This window comes from Urocampus carinirostris, chromosome 18, assembly GCF_059441175.1.
Source record: "Urocampus carinirostris isolate Australia breed hairy pipefish chromosome 18, RoL_Ucar_1.0, whole genome shotgun sequence".
Lineage (NCBI taxonomy): Eukaryota > Metazoa > Chordata > Actinopteri > Syngnathiformes > Syngnathidae > Urocampus > Urocampus carinirostris.
In genome coordinates this window covers 23450409-23460668 of record NC_142366.1, presented here as the reverse complement: position 1 = coordinate 23460668, position 10260 = coordinate 23450409, and the positions used below count along the sequence as shown (strand labels likewise).

At 41.4% G+C, this 10260-nt stretch overlaps 1 protein-coding gene across 1 annotated transcript in view; it reads left to right on the top strand.

Moving 5' to 3' along the window:
* Positions 1-6393: 6393 nt before the first annotated feature.
* Positions 6394-10260, top strand: part of wwp1 (WW domain containing E3 ubiquitin protein ligase 1) — a 28606-nt gene continuing 24739 nt past the window's right edge. The window contains exon 1 of the mRNA XM_088322822.1: positions 6394-6690. The gene's annotated coding sequence lies outside the window, so the exon portion shown is untranslated. The remainder of the gene's footprint in view (positions 6691-10260) is intronic.

Below are 10260 nucleotides of genomic sequence, written 5' to 3'. Positions count from 1 at the left end.
TTGGAATTGAAAAAAAGAGGTAAAAGCGAGGGGGTAGAAACAAAAGCAGAATTGTGAGGAGAAATGGCAAAGATGATAGTGCGCATGAAGAAAAAGAACGATTTTTGAAAATGACGCCTATATTTTTCTGTATTTATAAAAAAAAAAATCATTTCTCGAGCATTGTTTTTACTCGTTAAGGTATCGATCAAAACCTGTTTTTCGATTCCGGATTATTTTTATTCACACGATCGAAAGAAAAAAAAGAAAAGAAAAACATTGAATCAATAAAACCAAACCAAAAAATAACAAATGTCAAAAGATGAAAAGAAAATCGTGTGAAATTAAGTAGAAATAAAATAGGCATTAAAATCAAATAAATAACCTGAAAACGTAACTTGAGATCAAAATATAAAATGAAAACAAAAAAATAAGATGTAAGAAAAATAATACTAAGTCTAAATTATGTCAAATTAGAGTAAAATCAAAAATAAACAAAAATAAAATATTCAATATTCAATAAGGGGTGTGGAAAATAATATGAAATGAAGTCAAGTTAAAATAAGAATTCAATACATAACTTGAAAAGGTCACATGAAGCATTTCAACTGACGACAGAAAAAAAGATCAAAATATTATGAAATCAAAAATAGATGTGCGCAATTCAAGTAGAATAAAAGTAAACCTCAATAAAATGTTCAACGGAGAATCGTTGAAAGAATCATGAAATGAAGGAAGCCATCGTCCTAATAAGTGTCATCGCCCCCTACAAAGGACACCCAAGCAGGGCATTAAGAAACCTGTATTAGTGCCAGGATTCCGTATCGATTCTGGTAGCGCTTCCCAGGCGCAAATCCGAATGGGAAGAACTTCCAGCAACTGGAAACCAAAGCTACATTTGAGTGTCCTTTTGACCCAAAACCTGCACGAGGACAAATATACTCTCGATTTACTCCAGTTTTCAAAATGTTGTGCCACTTGAGCGGTTGGAAAATTGCCTTTGAAAGTCCCTAATAAGAGCTGCAATTTGGCCATGAGAGAAGCGTATGAACCCTCTACGATGAGCAGGTAGGCGCCTCGGAGCTCCCACGTGGCTATCGGTGCGTGAGTGTGTGCGCGAACGGGTAAAGTGTGGAAGCTAAGCGAGAGGTCTTCAGCGCCTCGAAAAGCTCTACGGAAATGCAGACCGTTTAGCGTTTCAAGTTCAAGAAAGGGCATTTCTAAATTTGAAATGATTCTTTTGGGACAAACACACGCCCATGATGCTCACTCATGACGCGATGCCTAATGTATCCAAAAGAAAGTCTTTTTTTGGGGGGGAGATCATAAATAAAACACAAGACTAGGTGGAAAACCACAAAAGGCAGCCGAGGAACAAAACAGCGACGGCAAAAACAGAAAAGTCCATATTTGGCTCGCATCGACCCGATATGGCATGTTTGAGCGATGGTTTAAAATCTGAAATGGTGGAAAATTCCACTACACCAACAGCCGCAAAGTGAGATACTTCAAGTCACGAAATAAATCGATGATTTACCGCAAACACCATCCGCTTAATCATTTATGTTTGAAATGAACTGCAACGACAAACGTACAAATGCAATTTAAAGAAATACTTCAATGAATATTTCAATGCACTGAGGTGCCTGAAACAAGCTAACGATAATCCTCGTGGTTTGAAATGAACCGCGATGACAAATGTACAATCGCTAAAATTCGACTCGAATACTTCAATAAATACCTCGATGCGAGGAGGAACACGGCGAGTGATTTCACACGCGTGCTTGCGGTTTTCAATTGTTCCCGGATGAGAATGGTGAAAGCAAGAAAAGGACTGTTTCACATACAGTTCGAATGTCAACACAAACCCCAAGAATAAAGACTTTATTCCAGCGCTTCATCGATAGACACGTCTACAGGCAGCTTGACAGAGGCTGCAATCATGATTTCAGCCACAGGATGGCGTCAGCAGCAAGATTGTTTCAATTTTTGAGCAAAATCTGACTCCTCTTGGCTTGCAACTGATAATGTGTCACCATGGTAGTCCGTCTAATGCGCTTTTAAGGAGTTTGGATTGACGCAATTAAAACGAAAAACGTCGTCATAGGCTATATCGTGAGTTTATGACGAAATATGCAAACGTCACCAAGACTGGAGGCGATCCAATATAGCTAAACGAAACTATGACACGGGTCGGGAAGCTATGGCTCGCGAGCCATTCGTGGCTCTTTTCACGAGTACATATGGCTCAGTGACCAAAGAGAAACCGAGCAAATACTTTTACAGAATCGTGTTTGGAATCGAGAATGGCACATGCCAATCCGTGGCAATACTAGTAATGTATCGGATTCAGGCCGGTAGATATAAGACACCATTTTAACTCTAGTTTACCGAGTGGGTGTCACACCAACAGACCTGTAAATAATCATTTGTGTGAAAGCTCATGAAACAATCTATCTTCCTTGTCGAGACGCTTTGTGATGAAAAGGCACAGAACAAACTTTAACCCCAAAAAACGTTTTACCCCAAAGCTCTTGCAAAGCACCTAGAGCAATGACTGGGCTAGCGGTAGGTATAGGCGGAGATATATACAGGACAGGACGCACGCACTCTTTCTCCTTTGCCCAGCGCCGTCGGCACTCAAGGTAAATATGTCCTCTGGATCCTCATTTGCAGTATTTTGTGACGTTTTGACAAAAGAACTCTGCCCGCACCTTGTTTTGAAACCAGTTTTGAGGACCAGAATGACAAAATCAGCCTCACACTCTTGAGAAACTGCAGAAGGAAATCACATTTTAAGTTGGATTTTTTTTATGGACATGGGACACTGACCTCCTTTTTTTTCATCCATATTATGAAACCGTCAACGTCACACAGTGATATAAAATGCACTGAAGGATTAGCTTATGTCCCGACAGCAGACTTGGTGCTTTTGTTCAAATATATAATGTGGCTCTCTTAAGAATATCAAAATCATTTTGCTTTTATGGCTCTTTGGCTCAAAAAGGTTCCCGACTCCTGCGCTATAATACCCGCGATCACGATGAGTTGTACACATTTGGGCTTTATTTGGATTCCTGGAGTAGCCTTATTGTATACTTTGTACCCTCTTGATTTTGAAGTGTTTCAGACTTTTATGTTAGGGTGAGGAGTCCCGTTTTGGCAGCTGTCTCATCCTCAACGGTAATACGGAGCTGCTTACGCTCCATACAATCAACATGCATTTCAATCAGACTACTGTAGTACACCAATCAAAGCCTACTTGCCCTGATAGTGAGTATTAGAGCATATTGGGTCACCTTCCGTGTTGTGACATTTTCATCTCTTAGCGAATTGGTTAAATAGACTCCCGTGGTTTCATCACGCCAATCAATCTTCCTTTTTATAAAATATTTGGATTTACATGTTCTCTTTACCGGCGGTATAGACAATTGAAGGAGACGGAGAACTTGAACGGAAGGGGTCGCAAACAGAAGGCTCTCCGTCCGAAAACAATACGGATACGTCCCTTTTCACACTCGGTCACATATTCGCAAAACCCTCCAGAAAATGAAAAGAAATGATGAAGAAACACCAAAAAAGGGAGGGTGGATTTAGCTCTGCAGGGTGGCTATTTAAAAGGGATGCCAGGTCTGGCAAAAGGCCTATCGTTGAAGAAAGAATCCGATGTTTTCGAGTTTCCCGTTTTGCAATGTTTCCCTCATCCATCTGTCGTGCGTCGGAGGAGATAACGATGGATATTCCTTCATAAAGCCGTGCTACGGACCGCCATCGTAACGAACCTTTTGCGCACAGCGCTGAGAAGCAAAAAGCGCCATCACGTGTTTTGCGGGGGGACTTTGAATCGAAGGAACTGCTCAAACTGCAAAACAAAATGGACCCAAATGCCTTGAGGTTTACACCGACAAGGAGCTGCAAGTGGCTCTGGGTAATGTACACACACAGACATATTTCTGTTTACTTGTAGAGAGCACCGGAAAAATCCATCTCTTTATGCAGTCAAGTGCACGGCGCTTAAATAGACTCTCTTCTTGAGCGCTACGCTCGTCTCTTGCCTTATTAGGCAAAGCGTTTGTGTGTTTATCCCATATATCTTTTAGGTCCATCTTCAAGAATTCAAGGACCACCTTTGCGTGTTTGTTCCATATCTTTGACATCCTTCATAAGATCGTATCAGTTGGCAAAACAATAAATTGACTAAACTTTGAGTCGAGTCAAGTGTCTTTGTTTGGCCCTTACAAGTCTCAAATGGCTGTACAGACGACAGACGACACCGTCCCCTGATCCAAAACCTACATGAGGGTGTAGAGATAATGACCCCAGCCAGCTTCGCCCAACAGAGGTCCTTACAGGAAGTGACTGAACACCCCGATGGATGGCTTGATCTACGGACCGCCAAATATTTTGAAGTCAAATAGGAAAACAAATACCCAAACTCCAAACCTGCGCTCTCCTCACCGGCACGTGCCCTGCTCAACACGAGCACTCCGGCCAGGTTTCAGACAATAAAGACAATTGGATTCTGTTTCAAGTCCACGAAGCAGCCAAGCAGCAAAGTAGCCAGGGCTCTCTCTATATTGTAAATGACTACGTTGAAGCTGTTGTTTTGGAATCATTCTTTTGGAAACATTGCTGTTTCACTTCTAAAAATGCAATACTTGTTTTCGCCACTAAGAGGTGCAATGAAGTCCATAAATTCCCAATACATCCATCCATCATCTGCATCGCTTATCCTCAGTAGGGTCTCGGGTATGCTGGAGCTCATCCCAGCCATCTTCAAGCAGTGGGCAGGTGACACCCTGAACTGCTTGCCAGCCAATCACAGAGACAGACAACCCACTCTCTCATGCCCACCTAGGGACAATTTGGACTGGCCAATTCACCTTTAGTTCACCATACATATGTCTCATCTCATCTCATATATAAAAACCAGTTCAGGGTGCCCCCTGCCCACTGCCTGAAGACAGCGGAGATGGGCTCCAGCCCCCCCGCGACCCTATTGAGGATAAGCGGTGCAGATAATGGATGGATATATATATATATATATATATATATATATATATATATATATATATATATATATATATATAAAGGACAGGCTAGGCTTGAATAGGTTGAAAAACACTAGATTAAAAAAGAAAAAAAGTTAGACAAAACGCAGCGTCGAAAATGTTCCGCTGCCTTGAAATGCTTCAATCCATTTGAGTCTCAGCACCGCGTCCTCGTATTTCTGCAGTAGTATTTTAGTTGTATTTCTATAATAGAATTGTATTTATATGTTTCTGTAGCGCAGTGGTGAGCACATGTGCCTAATATGTGAAAGGTAAAAGGTTCAAGACCGAGTGGAAGCATACCTTAGCCAGAAGAGGGGATGGGTGCCGCCAGGCTGTACTTACCCAAGTCACACTACAGGAAATGGTGAACCTACCACCCTCAACCAACCATCTGTATTATTACCGGAGTTGTATTTCTGTCGTAATCGTATTATGCAATATTTCCATATGTTTTTCTTATCAGAATGAAGACGGATTAACAGGTCAGGTCGAAATATATTTCGTTTTGTAGATAGATAGATAGATAGATAGATAGATAGATAGATAGATAGATACTTTATTCATCCCCGAAGGGAAATTCACATTTCCAGCAGCATCCCTGAGCTAAGAACAGTACAATAATAAAGCCAAAAGAATGCAACATACAAATACCCAGTGTGACGTGCAAATGCCCACTGTAGCGTGTTATATAGAGTAACTAAATAGTGCTACACAGAATACATATTGCAGTAAGATTCGGTAATATCCAATGTAGGTGGTGTGGTTTAATGTGGGCCTTTACTCTGCCGGGTGGAGTTAAAGAGCCTCATGGCATGAGGAAGAAAAGATCTCTTCAGTCTGTCCTTAGTACAAGACAGTGACAGCAGTCTGTCGCTGAAACTGCTCTTCTGTCTGGAGATAATGCTGTGTAGCGGATGCGATGGATTGTCCACGATTGACCTCAGCTTTTTCAGTGCTCGTCTCTCAGCTACTGTTGTTAGGCTGTCCGGCTCTTTGCCCACAACAGAGCTCGCTTTCCTAGCCAGTTTATTGAGACGAGAGGCATCCTTCTTCTTGACGCTGCCTCCCCAACACGCTGCCGCATAGAGGAGGGCGCTTGCCACTACTGTCTCATAGAATATTTTCAGGAGCTTTTTGCAGTATATTTGTTGCAGACACACAAAAAGACAACGGGGATAAAGTTGTCACCGACAATCACGTTCTAATTGTAGTACTGTGTTTACCATCATGTATTTTTTATTGTATCTTGATGGTTTTTTTGGCGGCCGGATGAAGAAGCCTGACTTGTGGCCCACTGCCCTTAGTTTGCCCACCCCTGATCTGGGTCCTCAGAGTTGAAAATGGGTCCTGTTTCGAGCTAACTTCAGCTATCCGAGAACATCTCTCGAATCTCACCAGGGCCAACGTTTTAAACACAAAAGCGTTTGCAAAGGTAGTCGCAAGAGTAACGCGGTTCAGGCAGCGTCGCGGTGGGGAGATTGCGAGTCCGTCCGACGGTCCGTCGTAACTCGAGTCAAGTGCGTTCGTCTTTTCCTGCCCGGACGGGAATGGCGAAAGAAGCCGACGACGACGGAGGCCTTTCGCCATAACACAAGCGAGCGAGCGAGCGACGCCGAGACGGACTCCCTCGGAAGGAAGAGCCAAGCGAACGGACAAGGTATGGAAGAAAGCTTCCAAGTTTCCGACGCCCTTAAAATGTTCCTGTCACGTCCGTCCGACCAACAGTTCTCTCCGATGACGGACGATTAGCAAAGGCTGCTAAAGTTTGCTAACAAGCCGGTTAGCTAACTCGGCGTCGCGAGTAACGCCAGTCTTCTCGTGTACTCATTTCTTGTCCGACTATGATTCTCATCCAAAAGAGCCCGTTGACCGGTGGCGTCGTATACGTGGATAAAAGACGTTTCTTTTCTCGCAACGTCAGCTCGCTTTATTGTCAACATGACAGCTAGCTAGCAAACTAGCTGGGTGACTTTAGCTGACGTCCTTCTCAAGCCTTAACTCACGAATGCCAACGGGACACTTCTACTTCAAACATAGGTTTGGATTTGAAGCTAGCAATACGTTTTTTTCTGAAGTAAAATGATCCTTTTATCTCATTTGCTGAGCTAACAAGTAATACAGCAGATCGTCCAAAGATAGTGAGGGGGGCTAACGTCATTGTTTTGATCATCATCCACGTCTTCTGAACATGAAGTCAAGTCCTCTTTATTTGTTTGGCCCTTCATCAAAAAGAGTCTCAAAAGGCTGCACAGACCACGGACTATCATGACAGCATCCCCTCATCTAAAACCTACACGAGGGCAAGGAAAAAAATCATAAACGTCAAGTCCTGTTTATTTGTTTGGCCCTTCTTTACAAGGAGTCTGCACAAACCACATATTATTGCAAACCACAGACTATTATGACACCATGCCCTGATCTAAAACCTACATGACACAGAGCAAAAAGGACAAGAGACCGGTGATAAACAGAAAATTACCTGAAGAGCTGTGAGCACACTTAATGCTGTTTTATTTCCAGAGCTGATCAAGACATGATGGTTTAAATCTTATGGGAGCTGAGTCGCGGAAAAAAAATGATCACAGGGAAGGGGTGCTTTTTTGACGGTTAACATTTATCCTCTAAATAAAAATCAAAACAATCATTTCAAAAAATCTCCATTTGTTTTCAAATAGACAGGTTGCACATTCTACATAACCCTCATGTTGTCCTCATTTTAACGACCATGTATCTACTACCTTAAATGTATTACATGCAAATGTTCATACAAATAACATTGAATCTTTTCTGCTCTTAGGACCGATCGAAGACTCGTCATATAATTTAAGTTAAAAAAAAAATCATAGAGTACTTTTTCTTTTTTACAGGAGCGGTGCGACATTTTGATTCAAGGACAAAAGGAGGGTTAAATCAAAGGTGTTATGTATAATTCATTAGGAGTACAGATGATACTCCCCTTAGGTGTTAAATGTGTGCCTTTTAAGTACAAAAGTCAGTTATCTAGAAACACTATTTTGATAACTTGGCACAAACGTGGGGGAGAAAGTCCTCTTATTACTTTCTAAGAATATTGATAAGGAGCAAGAACATATTTCACTCGAGAGAAAGTCTGTGAATTGATATTTTCCAAGTCTTTGGAATGCCTTTATGAAGGTTTCTGATTCATTTTTGTAATAGATAGATAGATAGATAGATACTTTGTTCATCCCCGAAGGGAAATTCACATTTCCAGCAGCATCCCTGAGCTGAGAACAATCGAGAACAATCGAAAATAACACGGGAGCTGCTGGAGTGGCTGCCATTCGTGACGGCGCCGGAAGAAAAGATTCAATTTGAATCATTTACAAACAAACAAACAATTGAATCATGTACAAACAAACAAACAAACAAACAAAATATTCATGTTTCAATAAGTGGAGTGTTAATAAAATATTTCTGATACTGATATAACCAGATAAAACTAATTTTAAGTTACCTGTCCAAATGAATGTTGTGCCATCTCACCTTTCCCACTCTCTCTCCTGCAGTTGACTTGCTAACCCTGAAGACAATTTATTGTATTTTGTGTTTTAACTGCCCTGCTAGTGCCATGTCGCCAACATGCCACCAATAAATATTGTATTTCCAATATTGTTGTTTACCCCCCACTAGGCGATCGATGAATTGTAACGGATAAGAGGCGCACAAACTCCGTCCCTACGTCCACAATCCCTACCACGGACGCCTTTGTGGGTTTTATCGAAAAAATATAGATCGGAATAAGCCATCCCACAGAATCCCGAGTAGGATTTAGTCCCCTTGCCACTTCCCATTTTGTCTGGGTAGAATTAGGCTCCTTTCTGTCTTGCCTGTAAAGTTGGGGAATTCACTCCATTAGAATTGTCTTTATTGTCATTGATAACAGATAGTCAACATTTTTAAAAACGAGATTAGACACGGCAGTCTAGGATAAACACGTCATCAAGACCTAATGGGGAGAAATAAGATAAAACGAGTGTCAAGATAAATGGGCAAAACTTATTACAAGGTAGTGTCCAGGGGCTGGTCTACAACATGATATGTCATTTTTAAATCGACGTATGGAAAAGTTTCTATATAGTGAAATTGGTGGTAAGAAGTTCCTTTTTTAAATTGAAGTGACTCAAAAAACTGATGGTGACTATTAAACATGACTTGCTAACTGGTGAGTTGTGGCAATAAAACATATTAATCTCAAGCTACAAAGCCATTTCTTTTTTTGCAATGAGATATGTATGCTAAATCTGGATTAAAACGTATTTAAAATCGGTTACTGTTGCCTTACATTTCACAAAACAGGTATTCGTTCAAATCTTCAAACATTTTTGTCAATAAATGTGTTGGTTTGGGATTATTGTTGGGAATTCATTACAGTCATAAACGTCCAGCTCGACTGCCGTAAAACTCCGTCTATTATAACATTGGTAAAAATGGCGGCGCCCTCTGTTGGCTGCGGCTGCATCGGCTCGCTACAACGGGTCAGGTGTATCGACATTTCGTTCTGTGTACATTGTTACAAAGAATGACAATACAAAGGAAATTATTATTATTATTATTATTATTATAAGGCGCACCTGATTAAAAGCCGCACCCAGTACATTCTTAAGGGAAAGTCGATTTATTTTTTTTACATACATAGGCCACACCTGACTATAAGCCGCATATGCCCACATTGAAACATGAGTTAGTTACAAAGAAAGACGGTATCTTAACCCCTTAGCGTTCCAGTGGGCCGCCGTACCTTATATAAACAAGTACGTGTCTGTATGATGCCACAGATCATTGGGAAGTGCAAACTCTTTGGATTCAAAATATGATGACCATTTCAAAATGTTTTCCTCAGAGAAACGTCCCCATCAGTCTGAAACAAGATACCCCTGAGCTATAAAGCCGAGGTAACTCACCAGCACGTCCCCACGGCGGTCTTTAACTTTGAACGTCTGTGACAAATGCTTTGTTACATCCAGGACAATCCCTGAGAATCCAACCCTGTCAAATATTTACTCCAAAACACACGACGTAGCCCTCGGATGAATAGGAATTCGCCTTAAGCGTTTCTGCTTTGTTGGACATTATTTCCGCTTCCAAATAAACAGACTCGTAAAACGATTCCCAATAGCCCTCCCCTTTCGATTGACACCCTTTCCGTGATGCGGGTTTGTCCATGCTAGTTTTATTCATGCACAAAGCGAGAAGTTACATTAAACCT